At 40.4% G+C, this 24,449-nt stretch overlaps 27 non-coding genes across 27 annotated transcripts; all 27 read left to right on the top strand.

Moving 5' to 3' along the window:
* The first annotated feature begins 795 nt into the window (after positions 1–795).
* TRNAD-GUC (transfer RNA aspartic acid (anticodon GUC)) lies at positions 796–867 on the top strand. Its single transcript has one exon. It is a non-coding gene; the product is annotated as a tRNA-Asp (tRNA).
* A 745-nt stretch (positions 868–1,612) lies between these two features.
* On the top strand, positions 1,613–1,684 carry TRNAD-GUC (transfer RNA aspartic acid (anticodon GUC)). The gene has a single exon. It is a non-coding gene; the product is annotated as a tRNA-Asp (tRNA).
* A 1,561-nt stretch (positions 1,685–3,245) lies between these two features.
* On the top strand, positions 3,246–3,317 carry TRNAD-GUC (transfer RNA aspartic acid (anticodon GUC)). Its single transcript has one exon. It is a non-coding gene; the product is annotated as a tRNA-Asp (tRNA).
* Positions 3,318–4,062: 745 nt separating this feature from the next.
* TRNAD-GUC (transfer RNA aspartic acid (anticodon GUC)) lies at positions 4,063–4,134 on the top strand. The gene has a single exon. It is a non-coding gene; the product is annotated as a tRNA-Asp (tRNA).
* Positions 4,135–4,879: 745 nt separating this feature from the next.
* Positions 4,880–4,951, top strand: TRNAD-GUC (transfer RNA aspartic acid (anticodon GUC)). The gene has a single exon. It is a non-coding gene; the product is annotated as a tRNA-Asp (tRNA).
* Positions 4,952–6,512: 1,561 nt separating this feature from the next.
* TRNAD-GUC (transfer RNA aspartic acid (anticodon GUC)) lies at positions 6,513–6,584 on the top strand. Its single transcript has one exon. It is a non-coding gene; the product is annotated as a tRNA-Asp (tRNA).
* Positions 6,585–7,329: 745 nt separating this feature from the next.
* TRNAD-GUC (transfer RNA aspartic acid (anticodon GUC)) lies at positions 7,330–7,401 on the top strand. Its single transcript has one exon. It is a non-coding gene; the product is annotated as a tRNA-Asp (tRNA).
* A 739-nt stretch (positions 7,402–8,140) lies between these two features.
* On the top strand, positions 8,141–8,212 carry TRNAD-GUC (transfer RNA aspartic acid (anticodon GUC)). The gene has a single exon. It is a non-coding gene; the product is annotated as a tRNA-Asp (tRNA).
* A 745-nt stretch (positions 8,213–8,957) lies between these two features.
* Positions 8,958–9,029, top strand: TRNAD-GUC (transfer RNA aspartic acid (anticodon GUC)). Its single transcript has one exon. It is a non-coding gene; the product is annotated as a tRNA-Asp (tRNA).
* A 739-nt stretch (positions 9,030–9,768) lies between these two features.
* On the top strand, positions 9,769–9,840 carry TRNAD-GUC (transfer RNA aspartic acid (anticodon GUC)). Its single transcript has one exon. It is a non-coding gene; the product is annotated as a tRNA-Asp (tRNA).
* Positions 9,841–10,585: 745 nt separating this feature from the next.
* On the top strand, positions 10,586–10,657 carry TRNAD-GUC (transfer RNA aspartic acid (anticodon GUC)). The gene has a single exon. It is a non-coding gene; the product is annotated as a tRNA-Asp (tRNA).
* Positions 10,658–11,402: 745 nt separating this feature from the next.
* Positions 11,403–11,474, top strand: TRNAD-GUC (transfer RNA aspartic acid (anticodon GUC)). The gene has a single exon. It is a non-coding gene; the product is annotated as a tRNA-Asp (tRNA).
* Positions 11,475–12,219: 745 nt separating this feature from the next.
* On the top strand, positions 12,220–12,291 carry TRNAD-GUC (transfer RNA aspartic acid (anticodon GUC)). Its single transcript has one exon. It is a non-coding gene; the product is annotated as a tRNA-Asp (tRNA).
* A 745-nt stretch (positions 12,292–13,036) lies between these two features.
* TRNAD-GUC (transfer RNA aspartic acid (anticodon GUC)) lies at positions 13,037–13,108 on the top strand. Its single transcript has one exon. It is a non-coding gene; the product is annotated as a tRNA-Asp (tRNA).
* Positions 13,109–13,853: 745 nt separating this feature from the next.
* TRNAD-GUC (transfer RNA aspartic acid (anticodon GUC)) lies at positions 13,854–13,925 on the top strand. The gene has a single exon. It is a non-coding gene; the product is annotated as a tRNA-Asp (tRNA).
* Positions 13,926–14,670: 745 nt separating this feature from the next.
* On the top strand, positions 14,671–14,742 carry TRNAD-GUC (transfer RNA aspartic acid (anticodon GUC)). Its single transcript has one exon. It is a non-coding gene; the product is annotated as a tRNA-Asp (tRNA).
* Positions 14,743–15,487: 745 nt separating this feature from the next.
* TRNAD-GUC (transfer RNA aspartic acid (anticodon GUC)) lies at positions 15,488–15,559 on the top strand. The gene has a single exon. It is a non-coding gene; the product is annotated as a tRNA-Asp (tRNA).
* Positions 15,560–16,304: 745 nt separating this feature from the next.
* Positions 16,305–16,376, top strand: TRNAD-GUC (transfer RNA aspartic acid (anticodon GUC)). Its single transcript has one exon. It is a non-coding gene; the product is annotated as a tRNA-Asp (tRNA).
* A 745-nt stretch (positions 16,377–17,121) lies between these two features.
* TRNAD-GUC (transfer RNA aspartic acid (anticodon GUC)) lies at positions 17,122–17,193 on the top strand. The gene has a single exon. It is a non-coding gene; the product is annotated as a tRNA-Asp (tRNA).
* A 745-nt stretch (positions 17,194–17,938) lies between these two features.
* On the top strand, positions 17,939–18,010 carry TRNAD-GUC (transfer RNA aspartic acid (anticodon GUC)). Its single transcript has one exon. It is a non-coding gene; the product is annotated as a tRNA-Asp (tRNA).
* A 745-nt stretch (positions 18,011–18,755) lies between these two features.
* On the top strand, positions 18,756–18,827 carry TRNAD-GUC (transfer RNA aspartic acid (anticodon GUC)). The gene has a single exon. It is a non-coding gene; the product is annotated as a tRNA-Asp (tRNA).
* Positions 18,828–19,572: 745 nt separating this feature from the next.
* TRNAD-GUC (transfer RNA aspartic acid (anticodon GUC)) lies at positions 19,573–19,644 on the top strand. The gene has a single exon. It is a non-coding gene; the product is annotated as a tRNA-Asp (tRNA).
* Positions 19,645–20,389: 745 nt separating this feature from the next.
* On the top strand, positions 20,390–20,461 carry TRNAD-GUC (transfer RNA aspartic acid (anticodon GUC)). The gene has a single exon. It is a non-coding gene; the product is annotated as a tRNA-Asp (tRNA).
* A 745-nt stretch (positions 20,462–21,206) lies between these two features.
* TRNAD-GUC (transfer RNA aspartic acid (anticodon GUC)) lies at positions 21,207–21,278 on the top strand. The gene has a single exon. It is a non-coding gene; the product is annotated as a tRNA-Asp (tRNA).
* A 745-nt stretch (positions 21,279–22,023) lies between these two features.
* On the top strand, positions 22,024–22,095 carry TRNAD-GUC (transfer RNA aspartic acid (anticodon GUC)). The gene has a single exon. It is a non-coding gene; the product is annotated as a tRNA-Asp (tRNA).
* Positions 22,096–22,835: 740 nt separating this feature from the next.
* TRNAD-GUC (transfer RNA aspartic acid (anticodon GUC)) lies at positions 22,836–22,907 on the top strand. The gene has a single exon. It is a non-coding gene; the product is annotated as a tRNA-Asp (tRNA).
* A 745-nt stretch (positions 22,908–23,652) lies between these two features.
* TRNAD-GUC (transfer RNA aspartic acid (anticodon GUC)) lies at positions 23,653–23,724 on the top strand. Its single transcript has one exon. It is a non-coding gene; the product is annotated as a tRNA-Asp (tRNA).
* Positions 23,725–24,449: the final 725 nt, after the last annotated feature.

The raw sequence follows: 24,449 nt of genomic DNA, 5'->3' as shown, positions 1-24,449 counted from the left end.
GTATCCCCGCCTGTCACGCGGGAGACCGGGTTCGATTCCCCGACGGGGAGAACATTGCAAGTTTTTATCAGGTTCAGAGATTCGTTGCTCAAGGTTATGGAGAATCAAAGTCCGAATCCAATTGTAGCGTGAAAAATATACCACTTGATTTTGAGAGCATAAGAAAGAACCAGAAACACCAATTGCATAGCCTCGTTTTTAGTTTGGGTGTCACCCCTTGCTTTTATCTAGCATGGCATGTACTGTTTTTGTGCATTACAATATTTGCATATCATCCTCTTAAAATTGGCTCACGCTGTAACACAGGAGACAGCTATGTAGTGGACAAGTCTCTTGTGAGCTAAACCTGATTATGACATCACATCAATGAAGCAAAGCTGAAACTATTGTATGCCTACAGAGTATAGACTGAGAGAGAAGTGTCTTTTCCTTTGGATTGCAGGCTAAAATGGACTTGCATCCCCTACTTTCAAAGGGAGTAACTGTATAGTAAGTGAGATAGATAGACCAATATCATGTAAGCTTCCTGGCCATGACCGACCAGTAGAGGATAACAGAAAAAGGTTTTTAATTGAAATGACTATCTTTTTTGCAAAGTTGTATTGTAGTCTTTGTTTCAGCTGAGACAAAAATAAATCTTTTTATCTGCTTCTTATTAAGGGTTTTATGTTAGCTTGATAACATGTAGCACATAATCTCTGTGGCCAATGACACAGACGCATCTCGAGACCTCACCCTGACATGTTTTTGGGTGTATTTTCAGCTCCAATTTTGCCTGCAGATTCACCAAGTTAGTCCTCGTTAGTATAGTGGTGAGTATCCCCGCCTGTCACGCGGGAGACCGGGGTTCGATTCCCCGACGGGGAGAACATTGCAAGTTTTTATCAGGTTCAGAGATTCGTTGCTCAAGGTTATGGAGAATCAAAGTCCGAATCCAATTGTAGCGTGAAAAATATACCACTTGATTTTGAGAGCATAAGAAAGAACCAGAAACACCAATTGCATAGCCTCGTTTTTAGTTTGGGTATCACCCCTTGCTTTTATCTAGCATGGCATGTACTGTTTTTGTGCATTACAATATTTGCATATCATCCTCTTACAATTGGCTCATGCTGTAACACAGGAGACAGCTATGTAGTGGACAAGTCTCTTGTGAGCTAAACCTGATTATGACATCACATCAATGTAGCAAAGCTGAAACTATTGTATGCCTACAGAGTATAGACTGAGAGAGAAGTGTCTTTTCCTATGAATTGCAGGCTAAAATGGACTTGCATCCCCTACTTTCAAAGGGAGTAACTGTATAGTAAGTGAGATAGATAGACCGATATCATGTAAGCTTCCTGGCCACGACCGACCAGTAGAGGATAACAGAAAAAGGTTTTTAATTGAAATTACTATCTTTTTTGCAAAGTGGTATTGTAGTCTTTGTTTCAGCTGAGACAAAAATAAATCTTTTTATCTGCTTCTTATTTAGGGTTTTATGTTAGCTTGATAACATGTAGCACATAATCTCTGTGGCCAATGACACAGACGCATCTCGAGACCTCACCCTGACATGTTTTTGGATGTATTTTCAGCTCCAATTTTGCCTGAAGATGCACCAAGATAGTCCTCGTTAGTATAGTGGTGAGTATCCCCGCCTGTCACGCGGGAGACCGGGGTTCGATTCCCCGACGGGGAGAACATTGCAAGTTTTTATCAGGTTCAGAGATTCGTTGCTCAAGGTTATGGAGAATCAAAGTCCGAATCCAATTGTAGCGTGAAAAATATACCACTTGATTTTGAGAGCATAAGAAAGAACCAGAAACACCAATTGCATAGCCTCGTTTTTAGTTTGGGTGTCACCCCTTGCTTTTATCTAGCATGGCATGTACTGTTTTTGTGCATTACAATATTTGCATATCATCCTCTTAAAATTGGCTCACGCTGTAACACAGGAGACAGCTATGTAGTGGACAAGTCTCTTGTGAGCTAAACCTGATTATGACATCACATCAATGAAGCAAAGCTGAAACTATTGTATGCCTACAGAGTATAGACTGAGAGAGAAGTGTCTTTTCCTATGGATTGCAGGCTAAAATGGACTTGCATCCCCTACTTTCAAAGGGAGTAACTGTATAGTAAGTGAGATAGATAGACCGATATCATGTAAGCTTCCTGGCCATTACCGACCAGTAGAGGATAACAGAAAAAGGTTTTTAATTGAAATGACTATCTTTTTTGCAAAGTGGTATTGTAGTCTTTGTTTCAGCTGAGACAAAAATAAATCTTTTTATCTGCTTCTTATTTAGGGTTTTATGTTAGCTTGATAACATGTAGCACATAATCTCTGTGGCCAATGACACAGACGCATCTCGAGACCTCACCCTGACATGTTTTTGGGTGTATTTTCAGCTCCAATTTTGCCTGCAGATTCACCAAGTTAGTCCTCGTTAGTATAGTGGTGAGTATCCCCGCCTGTCACGCGGGAGACCGGGATCGATTCCCCGACGGGGAGAACATTGCAAGTTTTTATCAGGTTCAGAGATTCGTTGCTCAAGGTTATGGAGAATCAAAGTCCGAATCCAATTGTAGCGTGAAAAATATACCACTTGATTTTGAGAGCATAAGAAAGAACCAGAAACACCAATTGCATAGCCTCGTTTTTAGTTTGGGTGTCACCCCTTGCTTTTATCTAGCATGGCATGTACTGTTTTTGTGCATTACAATATTTGCATATCATCCTCTTAAAATTGGCTCACGCTGTAACACAGGAGACAGCTATGTAGTGGACAAGTCTCTTGTGAGCTAAACCTGATTATGACATCACATCAATGAAGCAAAGCTGAAACTATTGTATGCCTACAGAGTATAGACTGAGAGAGAAGTGTCTTTTCCTATGGATTGCAGGCTAAAATGGACTTGCATCCCCTACTTTCAAAGGGAGTAACTGTATAGTAAGTGAGATAGATAGACCAATATCATGTAAGCTTCCTTGCCATGACCGACCAGTAGAGGATAACAGAAAAAGGTTTTTAATTGAAATGACTATCTTTTTTGCAAAGTTGTATTGTAGTCTTTGTTTCAGCTGAGACAAAAATAAATCTTTTTATCTGCTTCTTATTTAGGGTTTTATGTTAGCTTGATAACATGTAGCACATAATCTCTGTGGCCAATGACACAGACGCATCTCGAGACCTCACCCTGACATGTTTTTGGGTGTATTTTCAGCTCCAATTTTGCCTGCAGATTCACCAAGTTAGTCCTCGTTAGTATAGTGGTGAGTATCCCCGCCTGTCACGCGGGAGACCGGGGTTCGATTCCCCGACGGGGAGAACATTGCAAGTTTTTATCAGGTTCAGAGATTCGTTGCTCAAGGTTATGGAGAATCAAAGTCCGAATCCAATTGTAGCGTGAAAAATATACCACTTGATTTTGAGAGCATAAGAAAGAACCAGAAACACCAATTGCATAGCCTCGTTTTTAGTTTGGGTATCACCCCTTGCTTTTATCTAGCATGGCATGTACTGTTTTTGTGCATTACAATATTTGCATATCATCCTCTTACAATTGGCTCATGCTGTAACACAGGAGACAGCTATGTAGTGGACAAGTCTCTTGTGAGCTAAACCTGATTATGACATCACATCAATGTAGCAAAGCTGAAACTATTGTATGCCTACAGAGTATAGACTGAGAGAGAAGTGTCTTTTCCTATGAATTGCAGGCTAAAATGGACTTGCATCCCCTACTTTCAAAGGGAGTAACTGTATAGTAAGTGAGATAGATAGACCGATATCATGTAAGCTTCCTGGCCACGACCGACCAGTAGAGGATAACAGAAAAAGGTTTTTAATTGAAATTACTATCTTTTTTGCAAAGTGGTATTGTAGTCTTTGTTTCAGCTGAGACAAAAATAAATCTTTTTATCTGCTTCTTATTTAGGGTTTTATGTTAGCTTGATAACATGTAGCACATAATCTCTGTGGCCAATGACACAGACGCATCTCGAGACCTCACCCTGACATGTTTTTGGATGTATTTTCAGCTCCAATTTTGCCTGGAGATGCACCAAGATAGTCCTCGTTAGTATAGTGGTGAGTATCCCCGCCTGTCACGCGGGAGACCGGGGTTCGATTCCCCGACGGGGAGAACATTGCAAGTTTTTATCAGGTTCAGAGATTCGTTGCTCAAGGTTATGGAGAATCAAAGTCCGAATCCAATTGTAGCGTGAAAAATATACCACTTGATTTTGAGAGCATAAGAAAGAACCAGAAACACCAATTGCATAGCCTCGTTTTTAGTTTGGGTATCACCCCTTGCTTTTATCTAGCATGGCATGTACTGTTTTTGTGCATTACAATATTTGCATATCATCCTCTTACAATTGGCTCATGCTGTAACACAGGAGACAGCTATGTAGTGGACAAGTCTCTTGTGAGCTAAACCTGATTATGACATCACATCAATGTAGCAAAGCTGAAACTATTGTATGCCTACAGAGTATAGACTGAGAGAGAAGTGTCTTTTCCTATGAATTGCAGGCTAAAATGGACTTGCATCCCCTACTTTCAAAGGGAGTAACTGTATAGTAAGTGAGATAGATAGACCGATATCATGTAAGCTTCCTGGCCACGACCGACCAGTAGAGGATAACAGAAAAAGGTTTTTAATTGAAATTACTATCTTTTTTGCAAAGTGGTATTGTAGTCTTTGTTTCAGCTGAGACAAAAATAAATCTTTTTATCTGCTTCTTATTTAGGGTTTTATGTTAGCTTGATAACATGTAGCACATAATCTCTGTGGCCAATGACACAGACGCATCTCGAGACCTCACCCTGACATGTTTTTGGATGTATTTTCAGCTCCAATTTTGCCTGAAGATGCACCAAGATAGTCCTCGTTAGTATAGTGGTGATTATCCCCGCCTGTCACGCGGGAGACCGGGGTTCGATTCCCCGACGGGGAGAACATTGCAAGTTTTTATCAGGTTCAGAGATTCGTTGCTCAAGGTTATGGAGAATCAAAGTCCGAATCCAATTGTAGCGTGAAAAATATACCACTTGATTTTGAGAGCATAAGAAAGAACCAGAAACACCAATTGCATAGCCTCGTTTTTAGTTTGGGTGTCACCCCTTGCTTTTATCTAGCATGGCATGTACTGTTTTTGTGCATTACAATATTTGCATATGATCCTCTTAAAATTGGCTCACGCTGTAACACAGGAGACAGCTATGTAGTGGACAAGTCTCTTGTGAGCTAAACCTGATTATGACATCACATCAATGAAGCAAAGCTGAAACTATTGTATGCCTACAGAGTATAGACTGAGAGAGAAGTGTCTTTTCCTATGGATTGCAGGCTAAAATGGACTTGCATCCCCTACTTTCAAAGGGAGTAACTGTATAGTAAGTGAGATAGATAGACCGATATCATGTAAGCTTCCTGGCCACTACCGACCAGTAGAGGATAACAGAAAAAGGTTTTTAATTGAAATGACTATCTTTTTTGCAAAGTGGTATTGTAGTCTTTGTTTCAGCTGAGACAAAAATAAATCTTTTTATCTGCTTCTTATTTAGGGTTTTATGTTAGCTTGATAACATGTAGCACATAATCTCTGTGGCCAATGACACAGACGCATCTCGAGACCTCACCCTGACATGTTTTTGGGTGTATTTTCAGCTCCAATTTTGCCTGCAGATTCACCAAGTTAGTCCTCGTTAGTATAGTGGTGAGTATCCCCGCCTGTCACGCGGGAGACCGGGTTCGATTCCCCGACGGGGAGAACATTGCAAGTTTTTATCAGGTTCAGAGATTCGTTGCTCAAGGTTATGGAGAATCAAAGTCCGAATCCAATTGTAGCGTGAAAAATATACCACTTGATTTTGAGAGCATAAGAAAGAACCAGAAACACCAATTGCATAGCCTCGTTTTTAGTTTGGGTGTCACCCCTTGCTTTTATCTAGCATGGCATGTACTGTTTTTGTGCATTACAATATTTGCATATCATCCTCTTAAAATTGGCTCACGCTGTAACACAGGAGACAGCTATGTAGTGGACAAGTCTCTTGTGAGCTAAACCTGATTATGACATCACATCAATGAAGCAAAGCTGAAACTATTGTATGCCTACAGAGTATAGACTGAGAGAGAAGTGTCTTTTCCTATGGATTGCAGGCTAAAATGGACTTGCATCCCCTACTTTCAAAGGGAGTAACTGTATAGTAAGTGAGATAGATAGACCAATATCATGTAAGCTTCCTTGCCATGACCGACCTGTAGAGGATAACAGAAAAAGGTTTTTAATTGAAATGACTATCTTTTTTGCAAAGTTGTATTGTAGTCTTTGTTTCAGCTGAGACAAAAATAAATCTTTTTATCTGCTTCTTATTTAGGGTTTTATGTTAGCTTGATAACATGTAGCACATAATCTCTGTGGCCAATGACACAGACGCATCTCGAGACCTCACCCTGACATGTTTTTGGGTGTATTTTCAGCTCCAATTTTGCCTGCAGATTCACCAAGTTAGTCCTCGTTAGTATAGTGGTGAGTATCCCCGCCTGTCACGCGGGAGACCGGGGTTCGATTCCCCGACGGGGAGAACATTGCAAGTTTTTATCAGGTTCAGAGATTCGTTGCTCAAGGTTATGGAGAATCAAAGTCCGAATCCAATTGTAGCGTGAAAAATATACCACTTGATTTTGAGAGCATAAGAAAGAACCAGAAACACCAATTGCATAGCCTCGTTTTTAGTTTGGGTATCACCCCTTGCTTTTATCTAGCATGGCATGTACTGTTTTTGTGCATTACAATATTTGCATATCATCCTCTTACAATTGGCTCATGCTGTAACACAGGAGACAGCTATGTAGTGGACAAGTCTCTTGTGAGCTAAACCTGATTATGACATCACATCAATGTAGCAAAGCTGAAACTATTGTATGCCTACAGAGTATAGACTGAGAGAGAAGTGTCTTTTCCTATGAATTGCAGGCTAAAATGGACTTGCATCCCCTACTTTCAAAGGGAGTAACTGTATAGTAAGTGAGATAGATAGACCGATATCATGTAAGCTTCCTGGCCACGACCGACCAGTAGAGGATAACAGAAAAAGGTTTTTAATTGAAATTACTATCTTTTTTGCAAAGTGGTATTGTAGTCTTTGTTTCAGCTGAGACAAAAATAAATCTTTTTACCTGCTTCTTATTTAGGGTTTTATGTTAGCTTGATAACATGTAGCACATAATCTCTGTGGCCAATGACACAGACGCATCTCGAGACCTCACCCTGACATGTTTTTGGATGTATTTTCAGCTCCAATTTTGCCTGAAGATGCACCAAGATAGTCCTCGTTAGTATAGTGGTGAGTATCCCCGCCTGTCACGCGGGAGACCGGGGTTCGATTCCCCGACGGGGAGAACATTGCAAGTTTTTATCAGGTTCAGAGATTCGTTGCTCAAGGTTATGGAGAATCAAAGTCCGAATCCAATTGTAGCGTGAAAAATATACCACTTGATTTTGAGAGCATAAGAAAGAAACACCAATTGCATAGCCTCGTTTTTAGTTTGGGTGTCACCCCTTGCTTTTATCTAGCATGGCATGTACTGTTTTTGTGCATTACAATATTTGCATATCATCCTCTTAAAATTGGCTCACGCTGTAACACAGGAGACAGCTATGTAGTGGACAAGTCTCTTGTGAGCTAAACCTGATTATGACATCACATCAATGAAGCAAAGCTGAAACTATTGTATGCCTACAGAGTATAGACTGAGAGAGAAGTGTCTTTTCCTATGGATTGCAGGCTAAAATGGACTTGCATCCCCTACTTTCAAAGGGAGTAACTGTATAGTAAGTGAGATAGATAGACCGATATCATGTAAGCTTCCTGGCCATTACCGACCAGTAGAGGATAACAGAAAAAGGTTTTTAATTGAAATGACTATCTTTTTTGCAAAGTGGTATTGTAGTCTTTGTTTCAGCTGAGACAAAAATAAATCTTTTTATCTGCTTCTTATTTAGGGTTTTATGTTAGCTTGATAACATGTAGCACATAATCTCTGTGGCCAATGACACAGACGCATCTCGAGACCTCACCCTGACATGTTTTTGGGTGTATTTTCAGCTCCAATTTTGCCTGGAGATGCACCAAGATAGTCCTCGTTAGTATAGTGGTGAGTATCCCCGCCTGTCACGCGGGAGACCGGGGTTCGATTCCCCGACGGGGAGAACATTGCAAGTTTTTATCAGGTTCAGAGATTCGTTGCTCAAGGTTATGGAGAATCAAAGTCCGAATCCAATTGTAGCGTGAAAAATATACCACTTGATTTTGAGAGCATAAGAAAGAACCAGAAACACCAATTGCATAGCCTCGTTTTTAGTTTGGGTATCACCCCTTGCTTTTATCTAGCATGGCATGTACTGTTTTTGTGCATTACAATATTTGCATATCATCCTCTTACAATTGGCTCATGCTGTAACACAGGAGACAGCTATGTAGTGGACAAGTCTCTTGTGAGCTAAACCTGATTATGACATCACATCAATGTAGCAAAGCTGAAACTATTGTATGCCTACAGAGTATAGACTGAGAGAGAAGTGTCTTTTCCTATGAATTGCAGGCTAAAATGGACTTGCATCCCCTACTTTCAAAGGGAGTAACTGTATAGTAAGTGAGATAGGTAGACCGATATCATGTAAGCTTCCTGGCCATTACCGACCAGTAGAGGATAACAGAAAAAGGTTTTTAATTGAAATGACTATCTTTTTTGCAAAGTGGTATTGTAGTCTTTGTTTCAGCTGAGACAAAAATAAATCTTTTTATCTGCTTCTTATTTAGGGTTTTATGTTAGCTTGATAACATGTAGCACATAATCTCTGTGGCCAATGACACAGACGCATCTCGAGACCTCACCCTGACATGTTTTTGGGTGTATTTTCAGCTCCAATTTTGCCTGCAGATTCACCAAGTTAGTCCTCGTTAGTATAGTGGTGAGTATCCCCGCCTGTCACGCGGGAGACCGGGGTTCGATTCCCCGACGGGGAGAACATTGCAAGTTTTTATCAGGTTCAGAGATTCGTTGCTCAAGGTTATGGAGAATCAAAGTCCGAATCCAATTGTAGCGTGAAAAATATACCACTTGATTTTGAGAGCATAAGAAAGAAACACCAATTGCATAGCCTCGTTTTTAGTTTGGGTGTCACCCCTTGCTTTTATCTAGCATGGCATGTACTGTTTTTGTGCATTACAATATTTGCATATCATCCTCTTAAAATTGGCTCACGCTGTAACACAGGAGACAGCTATGTAGTGGACAAGTCTCTTGTGAGCTAAACCTGATTATGACATCACATCAATGAAGCAAAGCTGAAACTATTGTATGCCTACAGAGTATAGACTGAGAGAGAAGTGTCTTTTCCTATGGATTGCAGGCTAAAATGGACTTGCATCCCCTACTTTCAAAGGGAGTAACTGTATAGTAAGTGAGATAGATAGACCGATATCATGTAAGCTTCCTGGCCATTACCGACCAGTAGAGGATAACAGAAAAAGGTTTTTAATTGAAATGACTATCTTTTTTGCAAAGTGGTATTGTAGTCTTTGTTTCAGCTGAGACAAAAATAAATCTTTTTATCTGCTTCTTATTTAGGGTTTTATGTTAGCTTGATAACATGTAGCACATAATCTCTGTGGCCAATGACACAGACGCATCTCGAGACCTCACCCTGACATGTTTTTGGGTGTATTTTCAGCTCCAATTTTGCCTGGAGATGCACCAAGATAGTCCTCGTTAGTATAGTGGTGAGTATCCCCGCCTGTCACGCGGGAGACCGGGGTTCGATTCCCCGACGGGGAGAACATTGCAAGTTTTTATCAGGTTCAGAGATTCGTTGCTCAAGGTTATGGAGAATCAAAGTCCGAATCCAATTGTAGCGTGAAAAATATACCACTTGATTTTGAGAGCATAAGAAAGAACCAGAAACACCAATTGCATAGCCTCGTTTTTAGTTTGGGTATCACCCCTTGCTTTTATCTAGCATGGCATGTACTGTTTTTGTGCATTACAATATTTGCATATCATCCTCTTACAATTGGCTCATGCTGTAACACAGGAGACAGCTATGTAGTGGACAAGTCTCTTGTGAGCTAAACCTGATTATGACATCACATCAATGTAGCAAAGCTGAAACTATTGTATGCCTACAGAGTATAGACTGAGAGAGAAGTGTCTTTTCCTATGAATTGCAGGCTAAAATGGACTTGCATCCCCTACTTTCAAAGGGAGTAACTGTATAGTAAGTGAGATAGGTAGACCGATATCATGTAAGCTTCCTGGCCATTACCGACCAGTAGAGGATAACAGAAAAAGGTTTTTAATTGAAATGACTATCTTTTTTGCAAAGTGGTATTGTAGTCTTTGTTTCAGCTGAGACAAAAATAAATCTTTTTATCTGCTTCTTATTTAGGGTTTTATGTTAGCTTGATAACATGTAGCACATAATCTCTGTGGCCAATGACACAGACGCATCTCGAGACCTCACCCTGACATGTTTTTGGGTGTATTTTCAGCTCCAATTTTGCCTGCAGATTCACCAAGTTAGTCCTCGTTAGTATAGTGGTGAGTATCCCCGCCTGTCACGCGGGAGACCGGGGTTCGATTCCCCGACGGGGAGAACATTGCAAGTTTTTATCAGGTTCAGAGATTCGTTGCTCAAGGTTATGGAGAATCAAAGTCCGAATCCAATTGTAGCGTGAAAAATATACCACTTGATTTTGAGAGCATAAGAAAGAACCAGAAACACCAATTGCATAGCCTCGTTTTTAGTTTGGGTGTCACCCCTTGCTTTTATCTAGCATGGCATGTACTGTTTTTGTGCATTACAATATTTGCATATCATCCTCTTACAATTGGCTCATGCTGTAACACAGGAGACAGCTATGTAGTGGACAAGTCTCTTGTGAGCTAAACCTGATTATGACATCACATCAATGTAGCAAAGCTGAAACTATTGTATGCCTACAGAGTATAGACTGAGAGAGAAGTGTCTTTTCCTATGAATTGCAGGCTAAAATGGACTTGCATCCCCTACTTTCAAAGGGAGTAACTGTATAGTAAGTGAGATAGGTAGACCGATATCATGTAAGCTTCCTGGCCATTACCGACCAGTAGAGGATAACAGAAAAAGGTTTTTAATTGAAATGACTATCTTTTTTGCAAAGTGGTATTGTAGTCTTTGTTTCAGCTGAGACAAAAATAAATCTTTTTATCTGCTTCTTATTTAGGGTTTTATGTTAGCTTGATAACATGTAGCACATAATCTCTGTGGCCAATGACACAGACGCATCTCGAGACCTCACCCTGACATGTTTTTGGGTGTATTTTCAGCTCCAATTTTGCCTGCAGATTCACCAAGTTAGTCCTCGTTAGTATAGTGGTGAGTATCCCCGCCTGTCACGCGGGAGACCGGGGTTCGATTCCCCGACGGGGAGAACATTGCAAGTTTTTATCAGGTTCAGAGATTCGTTGCTCAAGGTTATGGAGAATCAAAGTCCGAATCCAATTGTAGCGTGAAAAATATACCACTTGATTTTGAGAGCATAAGAAAGAACCAGAAACACCAATTGCATAGCCTCGTTTTTAGTTTGGGTGTCACCCCTTGCTTTTATCTAGCATGGCATGTACTGTTTTTGTGCATTACAATATTTGCATATCATCCTCTTAAAATTGGCTCACGCTGTAACACAGGAGACAGCTATGTAGTGGACAAGTCTCTTGTGAGCTAAACCTGATTATGACATCACATCAATGAAGCAAAGCTGAAACTATTGTATGCCTACAGAGTATAGACTGAGAGAGAAGTGTCTTTTCCTATGGATTGCAGGCTAAAATGGACTTGCATCCCCTACTTTCAAAGGGAGTAACTGTATAGTAAGTGAGATAGATAGACCGATATCATGTAAGCTTCCTGGCCATTACCGACCAGAAGAGGATAACAGAAAAAGGTTTTTAATTGAAATGACTATCTTTTTTGCAAAGTGGTATTGTAGTCTTTGTTTCAGCTGAGACAAAAATAAATCTTTTTATCTGCTTCTTATTTAGGGTTTTATGTTAGCTTGATAACATGTAGCACATTATCTCTGTGGCCAATGACACAGACGCATCTCGAGACCTCACCCTGACATGTTTTTGGGTGTATTTTCAGCTCCAATTTTGCCTGCAGATTCACCAAGTTAGTCCTCGTTAGTATAGTGGTGAGTATCCCCGCCTGTCACGCGGGAGACCGGGGTTCGATTCCCCGACGGGGAGAACATTGCAAGTTTTTATCAGGTTCAGAGATTCGTTGCTCAAGGTTATGGAGAATCAAAGTCCGAATCCAATTGTAGCGTGAAAAATATACCACTTGATTTTGAGAGCATAAGAAAGAACCAGAAACACCAATTGCATAGCCTCGTTTTTAGTTTGGGTATCACCCCTTGCTTTTATCTAGCATGGCATGTACTGTTTTTGTGCATTACAATATTTGCATATCATCCTCTTACAATTGGCTCATGCTGTAACACAGGAGACAGCTATGTAGTGGACAAGTCTCTTGTGAGCTAAACCTGATTATGACATCACATCAATGTAGCAAAGCTGAAACTATTGTATGCCTACAGAGTATAGACTGAGAGAGAAGTGTCTTTTCCTATGAATTGCAGGCTAAAATGGACTTGCATCCCCTACTTTCAAAGGGAGTAACTGTATAGTAAGTGAGATAGGTAGACCGATATCATGTAAGCTTCCTGGCCATTACCGACCAGTAGAGGATAACAGAAAAAGGTTTTTAATTGAAATGACTATCTTTTTTGCAAAGTGGTATTGTAGTCTTTGTTTCAGCTGAGACAAAAATAAATCTTTTTATCTGCTTCTTATTTAGGGTTTTATGTTAGCTTGATAACATGTAGCACATAATCTCTGTGGCCAATGACACAGACGCATCTCGAGACCTCACCCTGACATGTTTTTGGGTGTATTTTCAGCTCCAATTTTGCCTGCAGATTCACCAAGTTAGTCCTCGTTAGTATAGTGGTGAGTATCCCCGCCTGTCACGCGGGAGACCGGGGTTCGATTCCCCGACGGGGAGAACATTGCAAGTTTTTATCAGGTTCAGAGATTCGTTGCTCAAGGTTATGGAGAATCAAAGTCCGAATCCAATTGTAGCGTGAAAAATATACCACTTGATTTTGAGAGCATAAGAAAGAACCAGAAACACCAATTGCATAGCCTCGTTTTTAGTTTGGGTGTCACCCCTTGCTTTTATCTAGCATGGCATGTACTGTTTTTGTGCATTACAATATTTGCATATCATCCTCTTAAAATTGGCTCACGCTGTAACACAGGAGACAGCTATGTAGTGGACAAGTCTCTTGTGAGCTAAACCTGATTATGACATCACATCAATGAAGCAAAGCTGATACTATTGTATGCCTACAGAGTATAGACTGAGAGAGAAGTGTCTTTTCCTATGGATTGCAGGCTAAAATGGACTTGCATCCCCTACTTTCAAAGGGAGTAACTGTATAGTAAGTGAGATAGATAGACCGATATCATGTAAGCTTCCTGGCCATTACCGACCAGTAGAGGATAACAGAAAAAGGTTTTTAATTGAAATAACTATCTTTTTTGCAAAGTTGTATTGTAGTCTTTGTTTCAGCTGAGACAAAAATAAATCTTTTTATCTGCTTCTTATTTAGGGTTTTATGTTAGCTTGATAACATGTAGCACATAATCTCTGTGGCCAATGACACAGACGCATCTCGAGACCTCACCCTGACATGTTTTTGGGTGTATTTTCAGCTCCAATTTTGCCTGCAGATTCACCAAGTTAGTCCTCGTTAGTATAGTGGTGAGTATCCCCGCCTGTCACGCGGGAGACCGGGGTTCGATTCCCCGACGGGGAGAACATTGCAAGTTTTTATCAGGTTCAGAGATTCGTTGCTCAAGGTTATGGAGAATCAAAGTCCGAATCCAATTGTAGCGTGTAAAATATACCACTTGATTTTTAGAGCATAAGAAAGAACCAGAAACACCAATTGCATAGCCTCGTTTTTAGTTTGGGTGTCACCCCTTGCTTTTATCTAGCATGGCATGTACTGTTTTTGTGCATTACAATATTTGCATATCATCCTCTTAAAATTGGCTCACGCTGTAACACAGGAGACAGCTATGTAGTGGACAAGTCTCTTGTGAGCTAAACCTGATTATGACATCACATCAATGAAGCAAAGCTGATACTATTGTATGCCTACAGAGTATAGACTGAGAGAGAAGTGTCTTTTCCTATGAATTGCAGGCTAAAATGGACTTGCATCCCCTACTTTCAAAGGGAGTAACTGTATAGTAAGTGAGATAGGTAGACCGATATCATGTAAGCTTCCTGGCCATTACCGACCAGTAGAGGATAACAGAAAAAGGTTTTTAATTGAAATGACTATCTTTTTTGCAAAGTGGTATTGTAGTCTTTGTTTCAGCTGAGACAAAAATAAATCTTTTTATCTGCTTCTTATTTAGGGTTTTATGTTAGCTTGATAACATGTAGCACATAATCTCTGTGGCCAATGACACAGACGCAGCTCGAGACCTCACCCTGACATGTTTTTGGGTGTATTTTCAGCTCCAATTTTGCCTGCAGATTCACCAAGTTAGTCCTCGTTAGTATAGTGGTGAGTATCCCCGCCTGTCACGCGGGAGACCGGGGTTCGATTCCCCGACGGGGAGAACATTGCAAGTTTTTATCAGGTTCAGAGATTCGTTGCTCAAGGTTATGGAGAATCAAAGTCCGAATCCAATTGTAGCGTGAAAAATATACCACTTGATTTTGAGAGCATAAGAAAGAACCAGAAACACCAATTGCATAGCCTCGTTTTTAGTTTGGGTGTCACCCCTTGCTTTTATCTAGCATGGCATGTACTGTTTTTGTGCATTACAATATTTGCATATCATCCTCTTAAAATTGGCTCACGCTGTAACACAGGAGACAGCTATGTAGTGGACAAGTCTCTTGTGAGCTAAACCTGATTATGACATCACATCAATGAAGCAAAGCTGAAACTATTGTATGCCTACAGAGTATAGACTGAGAGAGAAGTGTCTTTTCCTATGGATTGCAGGCTAAAATGGACTTGCATCCCCTACTTTCAAAGGGAGTAACTGTATAGTAAGTGAGATAGATAGACCGATATCATGTAAGCTTCCTGGCCATGACCGACCAGTAGAGGATAACAGAAAAAGGTTTTTAATTGAAATAACTATCTTTTTTGCAAAGTTGTATTGTAGTCTTTGTTTCAGCTGAGACAAAAATAAATCTTTTTATCTGCTTCTTATTTAGGGTTTTATGTTAGCTTGATAACATGTAGCACATAATCTCTTTGGCCAATGACACAGACGCATCTCGAGACCTCACCCTGACATGTTTTTGGGTGTATTTTCAGCTCCAATTTTGCCTGCAGATTCACCAAGTTAGTCCTCGTTAGTATAGTGGTGAGTATCCCCGCCTGTCACGCGGGAGACCGGGGTTCGATTCCCCGACGGGGAGAACATTGCAAGTTTTTATCAGGTTCAGAGATTCGTTGCTCAAGGTTATGGAGAATCAAAGTCCGAATCCAATTGTAGCGTGAAAAATATACCACTTGATTTTGAGAGCATAAGAAAGAACCAGAAACACCAATTGCATAGCCTCGTTTTTAGTTTGGGTGTCACCCCTTGCTTTTATCTAGCATGGCATGTACTGTTTTTGTGCATTACAATATTTGCATATCATCCTCTTAAAATTGGCTCACGCTGTAACACAGGAGACAGCTATGTAGTGGACAAGTCTCTTGTGAGCTAAACCTGATTATGACATCACATCAATGAAGCAAAGCTGATACTATTGTATGCCTACAGAGTATAGACTGAGAGAGAAGTGTCTTTTCCTATGGATTGCAGGCTAAAATGGACTTGCATCCCCTACTTTCAAAGGGAGTAACTGTATAGTAAGTGAGATAGATAGACCAATATCATGTAAGCTTCCTGGCCATGACCGACCAGTAGAGGATAACAGAAAAAGGTTTTTAATTGAAATGACTATCTTTTTTGCAAAGTTGTATTGTAGTCTTTGTTTCAGCTGAGACAAAAATAAATCTTTTTATCTGCTTCTTATTTAGGGTTTTATGTTAGCTTGATAACATGTAGCACATAATCTCTGTGGCCAATGACACAGACGCATCTCGAGACCTCACCCTGACATGTTTTTGGGTGTATTTTCAGCTCCAATTTTGCCTGCAGATTCACCAAGTTAGTCCTCGTTAGTATAGTGGTGAGTATCCCCGCCTGTCACGCGGGAGACCGGGGTTCGATTCCCCGACGGGGAGAACATTGCAAGATTTTATCAGGTTCAGAGATTCGTTGCTCAAGGTTATGGAGAATCAAAGTCCGAATCCAATTGTAGCGTGAAAAATATACCACTTGATTTTGAGAGCATAAGAAAGAACCAGAAACACCAATTGCATAGCCTCGTTTTTAGTTTGGGTATCACCCCTTGCTTTTATCTAGCATGGCATGTACTGTTTTTGTGCATTACAATATTTGCATATCATCCTCTTACAATTGGCTCATGCTGTAACACAGGAGACAGCTATGTAGTGGACAAGTCTCTTGTGAGCTAAACCTGATTATGACATCACATCAATGTAGCAAAGCTGAAACTATTGTATGCCTACAGAGTATAGACTGAGAGAGAAGTGTCTTTTCCTATGAATTGCAGGCTAAAATGGACTTGCATCCCCTACTTTCAAAGGGAGTAACTGTATAGTAAGTGAGATAGGTAGACCGATATCATGTAAGCTTCCTGGCCATTACCGACCAGTAGAGGATAACAGAAAAAGGTTTTTAATTGAAATGACTATCTTTTTTGCAAAGTGGTATTGTAGTCTTTGTTTCAGCTGAGACAAAAATAAATCTTTTTATCTGCTTCTTATTTAGGGTTTTATGTTAGCTTGATAACATGTAGCACATAATCTCTGTGGCCAATGACACAGACGCATCTCGAGACCTCACCCTGACATGTTTTTGGGTGTATTTTCAGCTCCAATTTTGCCTGCAGATTCACCAAGTTAGTCCTCGTTAGTATAGTGGTGAGTATCCCCGCCTGTCACGCGGGAGACCGGGGTTCGATTCCCCGACGGGGAGAACATTGCAAGTTTTTATCAGGTTCAGAGATTCGTTGCTCAAGGTTATGGAGAATCAAAGTCCGAATCCAATTGTAGCGTGAAAAATATACCACTTGATTTTGAGAGCATAAGAAAGAACCAGAAACACCAATTGCATAGCCTCGTTTTTAGTTTGGGTGTCACCCCTTGCTTTTATCTAGCATGGCATGTACTGTTTTTGTGCATTACAATATTTGCATATCATCCTCTTAAAATTGGCTCACGCTGTAACACAGGAGACAGCTATGTAGTGGACAAGTCTCTTGTGAGCTAAACCTGATTATGACATCACATCAATGTAGCAAAGCTGAAACTATTGTATGCCTACAGAGTATAGACTGAGAGAGAAGTGTCCTTTCCTATGAATTGCAGGCTAAAATGGACTTGCATCCCCTACTTTCAAAGGGAGTAACTGTATAGTAAGTGAGATAGATAGACCGATATCATGTAAGCTTCCTGGCCACGACCGACCAGTAGAGGATAACAGAAAAAGGTTTTTAATTGAAATGACTATCTTTTTTGCAAAGTGGTATTGTAGTCTTTGTTTCAGCTGAGACAAAAATAAATCTTTTTATCTGCTTCTTATTTAGGGTTTTATGTTAGCTTGATAACATGTAGCACATAATCTCTGTGGCCAATGACACAGACGCATCTCGAGACCTCACCCTGACATGTTTTTGGATGTATTTTCAGCTCCAATTTTGCCTGGAGATGCACCAAGATAGTCCTCGTTAGTATAGTGGTGAGTATCCCCGCCTGTCACGCGGGAGACCGGGGTTCGATTCCCCGACGGGGAGAACATTGCAAGTTTTTATCAGGTTCAGAGATTCGTTGCTCAAGGTTATGGAGAATCAAAGTCCGAATCCAATTGTAGCGTGAAAAATATACCACTTGATTTTGAGAGCATAAGAAAGAACCAGAAACACCAATTGCATAGCCTCGTTTTTAGTTTGGGTATCACCCCTTGCTTTTATCTAGCATGGCATGTACTGTTTTTGTGCATTACAATATTTGCATATCATCCTCTTACAATTGGCTCATGCTGTAACACAGGAGACAGCTATGTAGTGGACAAGTCTCTTGTGAGCTAAACCTGATTATGACATCACATCAATGTAGCAAAGCTGAAACTATTGTATGCCTACAGAGTATAGACTGAGAGAGAAGTGTCTTTTCCTATGAATTGCAGGCTAAAATGGACTTGCATCCCCTACTTTCAAAGGGAGTAACTGTATAGTAAGTGAGATAGGTAGACCGATATCATGTAAGCTTCCTGGCCATTACCGACCAGTAGAGGATAACAGAAAAAGGTTTTTAATTGAAATGACTATCTTTTTTGCAAAGTGGTATTGTAGTCTTTGTTTCAGCTGAGACAAAAATAAATCTTTTTATCTGCTTCTTATTTAGGGTTTTATGTTAGCTTGATAACATGTAGCACATAATCTCTGTGGCCAATGACACAGACGCATCTCGAGACCTCACCCTGACATGTTTTTGGGTGTATTTTCAGCTCCAATTTTGCCTGCAGATTCTCCAAGTTAGTCCTCGTTAGTATAGTGGTGAGTATCCCCGCCTGTCACGCGGGAGACCGGGGTTCGATTCCCCGACGGGGAGAACATTGCAAGTTTTTATCAGGTTCAGAGATTCGTTGCTCAAGGTTATGGAGAATCAAAGTCCGAATCCAATTGTAGCGTGAAAAATATACCACTTGATTTTGAGAGCATAAGAAAGAACCAGAAACACCAATTGCATAGCCTCGTTTTTAGTTTGGGTATCACCCCTTGCTTTTATCTAGCATGGCATGTACTGTTTTTGTGCATTACAATATTTGCATATCATCCTCTTACAATTGGCTCATGCTGTAACACAGGAGACAGCTATGTAGTGGACAAGTCTCTTGTGAGCTAAACCTGATTATGACATCACATCAATGTAGCAAAGCTGAAACTATTGTATGCCTACAGAGTATAGACTGAGAGAGAAGTGTCTTTTCCTATGAATTGCAGGCTAAAATGGACTTGCATCCCCTACTTTCAAAGGGAGTAACTGTATAGTAAGTGAGATAGGTAGACCGATATCATGTAAGCTTCCTGGCCATTACCGACCAGTAGAGGATAACAGAAAAAGGTTTTTAATTGAAATGACTATCTTTTTTGCAAAGTGGTATTGTAGTCTTTGTTTCAGCTGAGACAAAAATAAATCTTTTTATCTGCTTCTTATTTAGGGTTTTATGTTAGCTTGATAACATGTAGCACATAATCTCTGTGGCCAATGACACAGACGCAGCTCGAGACCTCACCCTGACATGTTTTTGGGTGTATTTTCAGCTCCAATTTTGCCTGCAGATTCACCAAGTTAGTCCTCGTTAGTATAGTGGTGAGTATCCCCGCCTGTCACGCGGGAGACCGGGGTTCGATTCCCCGACGGGGAGAACATTGCAAGTTTTTATCAGGTTCAGAGATTCGTTGCTCAAGGTTATGGAGAATCAAAGTCCGAATCCAATTGTAGCGTGAAAAATATACCACTTGATTTTGAGAGCATAAGAAAGAACCAGAAACACCAATTGCATAGCCTCGTTTTTAGTTTGGGTGTCACCCCTTGCTTTTATCTAGCATGGCATGTACTGTTTTTGTGCATTACAATATTTGCATATCATCCTCTTAAAATTGGCTCACGCTGTAACACAGGAGACAGCTATGTAGTGGACAAGTCTCTTGTGAGCTAAACCTGATTATGACATCACATCAATGAAGCAAAGCTGAAACTATTGTATGCCTACAGAGTATAGACTGAGAGAGAAGTGTCTTTTCCTATGGATTGCAGGCTAAAATGGACTTGCATCCCCTACTTTCAAAGGGAGTAACTGTATAGTAAGTGAGATAGATAGACCGATATCATGTAAGCTTCCTGGCCATTACCGACCAGAAGAGGATAACAGAAAAAGGTTTTTAATTGAAATGACTATCTTTTTTGCAAAGTGGTATTGTAGTCTTTGTTTCAGCTGAGACAAAAATAAATCTTTTTATCTGCTTCTTATTTAGGGTTTTATGTTAGCTTGATAACATGTAGCACATTATCTCTGTGGCCAATGACACAGACGCATCTCGAGACCTCACCCTGACATGTTTTTGGGTGTATTTTCAGCTCCAATTTTGCCTGCAGATTCACCAAGTTAGTCCTCGTTAGTATAGTGGTGAGTATCCCCGCCTGTCACGCGGGAGACCGGGGTTCGATTCCCCGACGGGGAGAACATTGCAAGTTTTTATCAGGTTCAGAGATTCGTTGCTCAAGGTTATGGAGAATCAAAGTCCGAATCCAATTGTAGCGTGAAAAATATACCACTTGATTTTGAGAGCATAAGAAAGAACCAGAAACACCAATTGCATAGCCTCGTTTTTAGTTTGGGTATCACCCCTTGCTTTTATCTAGCATGGCATGTACTGTTTTTGTGCATTACAATATTTGCATATCATCCTCTTACAATTGGCTCATGCTGTAACACAGGAGACAGCTATGTAGTGGACAAGTCTCTTGTGAGCTAAACCTGATTATGACATCACATCAATGTAGCAAAGCTGAAACTATTGTATGCCTACAGAGTATAGACTGAGAGAGAAGTGTCTTTTCCTATGAATTGCAGGCTAAAATGGACTTGCATCCCCTACTTTCAAAGGGAGTAACTGTATAGTAAGTGAGATAGGTAGACCGATATCATGTAAGCTTCCTGGCCATTACCGACCAGTAGAGGATAACAGAAAAAGGTTTTTAATTGAAATGACTATCTTTTTTGCAAAGTGGTATTGTAGTCTTTGTTTCAGCTGAGACAAAAATAAATCTTTTTATCTGCTTCTTATTTAGGGTTTTATGTTAGCTTGATAACATGTAGCACATAATCTCTGTGGCCAATGACACAGACGCATCTCGAGACCTCACCCTGACATGTTTTTGGGTGTATTTTCAGCTCCAATTTTGCCTGCAGATTCACCAAGTTAGTCCTCGTTAGTATAGTGGTGAGTATCCCCGCCTGTCACGCGGGAGACCGGGGTTCGATTCCCCGACGGGGAGAACATTGCAAGTTTTTATCAGGTTCAGAGATTCGTTGCTCAAGGTTATGGAGAATCAAAGTCCGAATCCAATTGTAGCGTGAAAAATATACCACTTGATTTTGAGAGCATAAGAAAGAACCAGAAACACCAATTGCATAGCCTCGTTTTTAGTTTGGGTGTCACCCCTTGCTTTTATCTAGCATGGCATGTACTGTTTTTGTGCATTACAATATTTGCATATCATCCTCTTAAAATTGGCTCACGCTGTAACACAGGAGACAGCTATGTAGTGGACAAGTCTCTTGTGAGCTAAACCTGATTATGACATCACATCAATGAAGCAAAGCTGATACTATTGTATGCCTACAGAGTATAGACTGAGAGAGAAGTGTCTTTTCCTATGGATTGCAGGCTAAAATGGACTTGCATCCCCTACTTTCAAAGGGAGTAACTGTATAGTAAGTGAGATAGATAGACCGATATCATGTAAGCTTCCTGGCCATTACCGACCAGTAGAGGATAACAGAAAAAGGTTTTTAATTGAAATAACTATCTTTTTTGCAAAGTTGTATTGTAGTCTTTGTTTCAGCTGAGACAAAAATAAATCTTTTTATCTGCTTCTTATTTAGGGTTTTATGTTAGCTTGATAACATGTAGCACATAATCTCTGTGGCCAATGACACAGACGCATCTCGAGACCTCACCCTGACATGTTTTTGGGTGTATTTTCAGCTCCAATTTTGCCTGCAGATTCACCAAGTTAGTCCTCGTTAGTATAGTGGTGAGTATCCCCGCCTGTCACGCGGGAGACCGGGGTTCGATTCCCCGACGGGGAGAACATTGCAAGTTTTTATCAGGTTCAGAGATTCGTTGCTCAAGGTTATGGAGAATCAAAGTCCGAATCCAATTGTAGCGTGTAAAATATACCACTTGATTTTTAGAGCATAAGAAAGAACCAGAAACACCAATTGCATAGCCTCGTTTTTAGTTTGGGTGTCACCCCTTGCTTTTATCTAGCATGGCATGTACTGTTTTTGTGCATTACAATATTTGCATATCATCCTCTTAAAATTGGCTCACGCTGTAACACAGGAGACAGCTATGTAGTGGACAAGTCTCTTGTGAGCTAAACCTGATTATGACATCAATGAAGCAAAGCTGATACTATTGTATGCCTACAGAGTATAGACTGAGAGAGAAGTGTCTTTTCCTATGAATTGCAGGCTAAAATGGACTTGCATCCCCTACTTTCAAAGGGAGTAACTGTATAGTAAGTGAGATAGGTAGACCGATATCATGTAAGCTTCCTGGCCATTACCGACCAGTAGAGGATAACAGAAAAAGGTTTTTAATTGAAATGACTATCTTTTTTGCAAAGTGGTATTGTAGTCTTTGTTTCAGCTGAGACAAAAATAAATCTTTTTATCTGCTTCTTATTTAGGGTTTTATGTTAGCTTGATAACATGTAGCACATAATCTCTGTGGCCAATGACACAGACGCAGCTCGAGACCTCACCCTGACATGTTTTTGGGTGTATTTTCAGCTCCAATTTTGCCTGCAGATTCACCAAGTTAGTCCTCGTTAGTATAGTGGTGAGTATCCCCGCCTGTCACGCGGGAGACCGGGGTTCGATTCCCCGACGGGGAGAACATTGCAAGTTTTTATCAGGTTCAGAGATTCGTTGCTCAAGGTTATGGAGAATCAAAGTCCGAATCCAATTGTAGCGTGAAAAATATACCACTTGATTTTGAGAGCATAAGAAAGAACCAGAAACACCAATTGCATAGCCTCGTTTTTAGTTTGGGTGTCACCCCTTGCTTTTATCTAGCATGGCATGTACTGTTTTTGTGCATTACAATATTTGCATATCATCCTCTTAAAATTGGCTCACGCTGTAACACAGGAGACAGCTATGTAGTGGACAAGTCTCTTGTGAGCTAAACCTGATTATGACATCACATCAATGAAGCAAAGCTGAAACTATTGTATGCCTACAGAGTATAGACTGAGAGAGAAGTGTCTTTTCCTATGGATTGCAGGCTAAAATGGACTTGCATCCCCTACTTTCAAAGGGAGTAACTGTATAGTAAGTGAGATAGATAGACCGATATCATGTAAGCTTCCTGGCCATGACCGACCAGTAGAGGATAACAGAAAAAGGTTTTTAATTGAAATAACTATCTTTTTTGCAAAGTTGTATTGTAGTCTTTGTTTCAGCTGAGACAAAAATAAATCTTTTTATCTGCTTCTTATTTAGGGTTTTATGTTAGCTTGATAACATGTAGCACATAATCTCTTTGGCCAATGACACAGACGCATCTCGAGACCTCACCCTGACATGTTTTTGGGTGTATTTTCAGCTCCAATTTTGCCTGCAGATTCACCAAGTTAGTCCTCGTTAGTATAGTGGTGAGTATCCCCGCCTGTCACGCGGGAGACCGGGGTTCGATTCCCCGACGGGGAGAACATTGCAAGTTTTTATCAGGTTCAGAGATTCGTTGCTCAAGGTTATGGAGAATCAAAGTCCGAATCCAATTGTAGCGTGAAAAATATACCACTTGATTTTGAGAGCATAAGAAAGAACCAGAAACACCAATTGCATAGCCTCGTTTTTAGTTTGGGTGTCACCCCTTGCTTTTATCTAGCATGGCATGTACTGTTTTTGTGCATTACAATATTTGCATATCATCCTCTTAAAATTGGCTCACGCTGTAACACAGGAGACAGCTATGTAGTGGACAAGTCTCTTGTGAGCTAAACCTGATTATGACATCACATCAATGAAGCAAAGCTGATACTATTGTATGCCTACAGAGTATAGACTGAGAGAGAAGTGTCTTTTCCTATGGATTGCAGGCTAAAATGGACTTGCATCCCCTACTTTCAAAGGGAGTAACTGTATAGTAAGTGAGATAGATAGACCAATATCATGTAAGCTTCCTGGCCATGACCGACCAGTAGAGGATAACAGAAAAAGGTTTTTAATTGAAATGACTATCTTTTTTGCAAAGTTGTATTGTAGTCTTTGTTTCAGCTGAGACAAAAATAAATCTTTTTATCTGCTTCTTATTTAGGGTTTTATGTTAGCTTGATAACATGTAGCACATAATCTCTGTGGCCAATGACACAGACGCATCTCGAGACCTCACCCTGACATGTTTTTGGGTGTATTTTCAGCTCCAATTTTGC

The sequence above is a fragment of the Pseudophryne corroboree genome, chromosome 11, assembly GCF_028390025.1.
Source record: "Pseudophryne corroboree isolate aPseCor3 chromosome 11, aPseCor3.hap2, whole genome shotgun sequence".
Taxonomy (NCBI): Eukaryota; Metazoa; Chordata; class Amphibia; order Anura; family Myobatrachidae; genus Pseudophryne; species Pseudophryne corroboree.
This window is presented reverse-complemented; position numbering and strand designations above follow the sequence as displayed.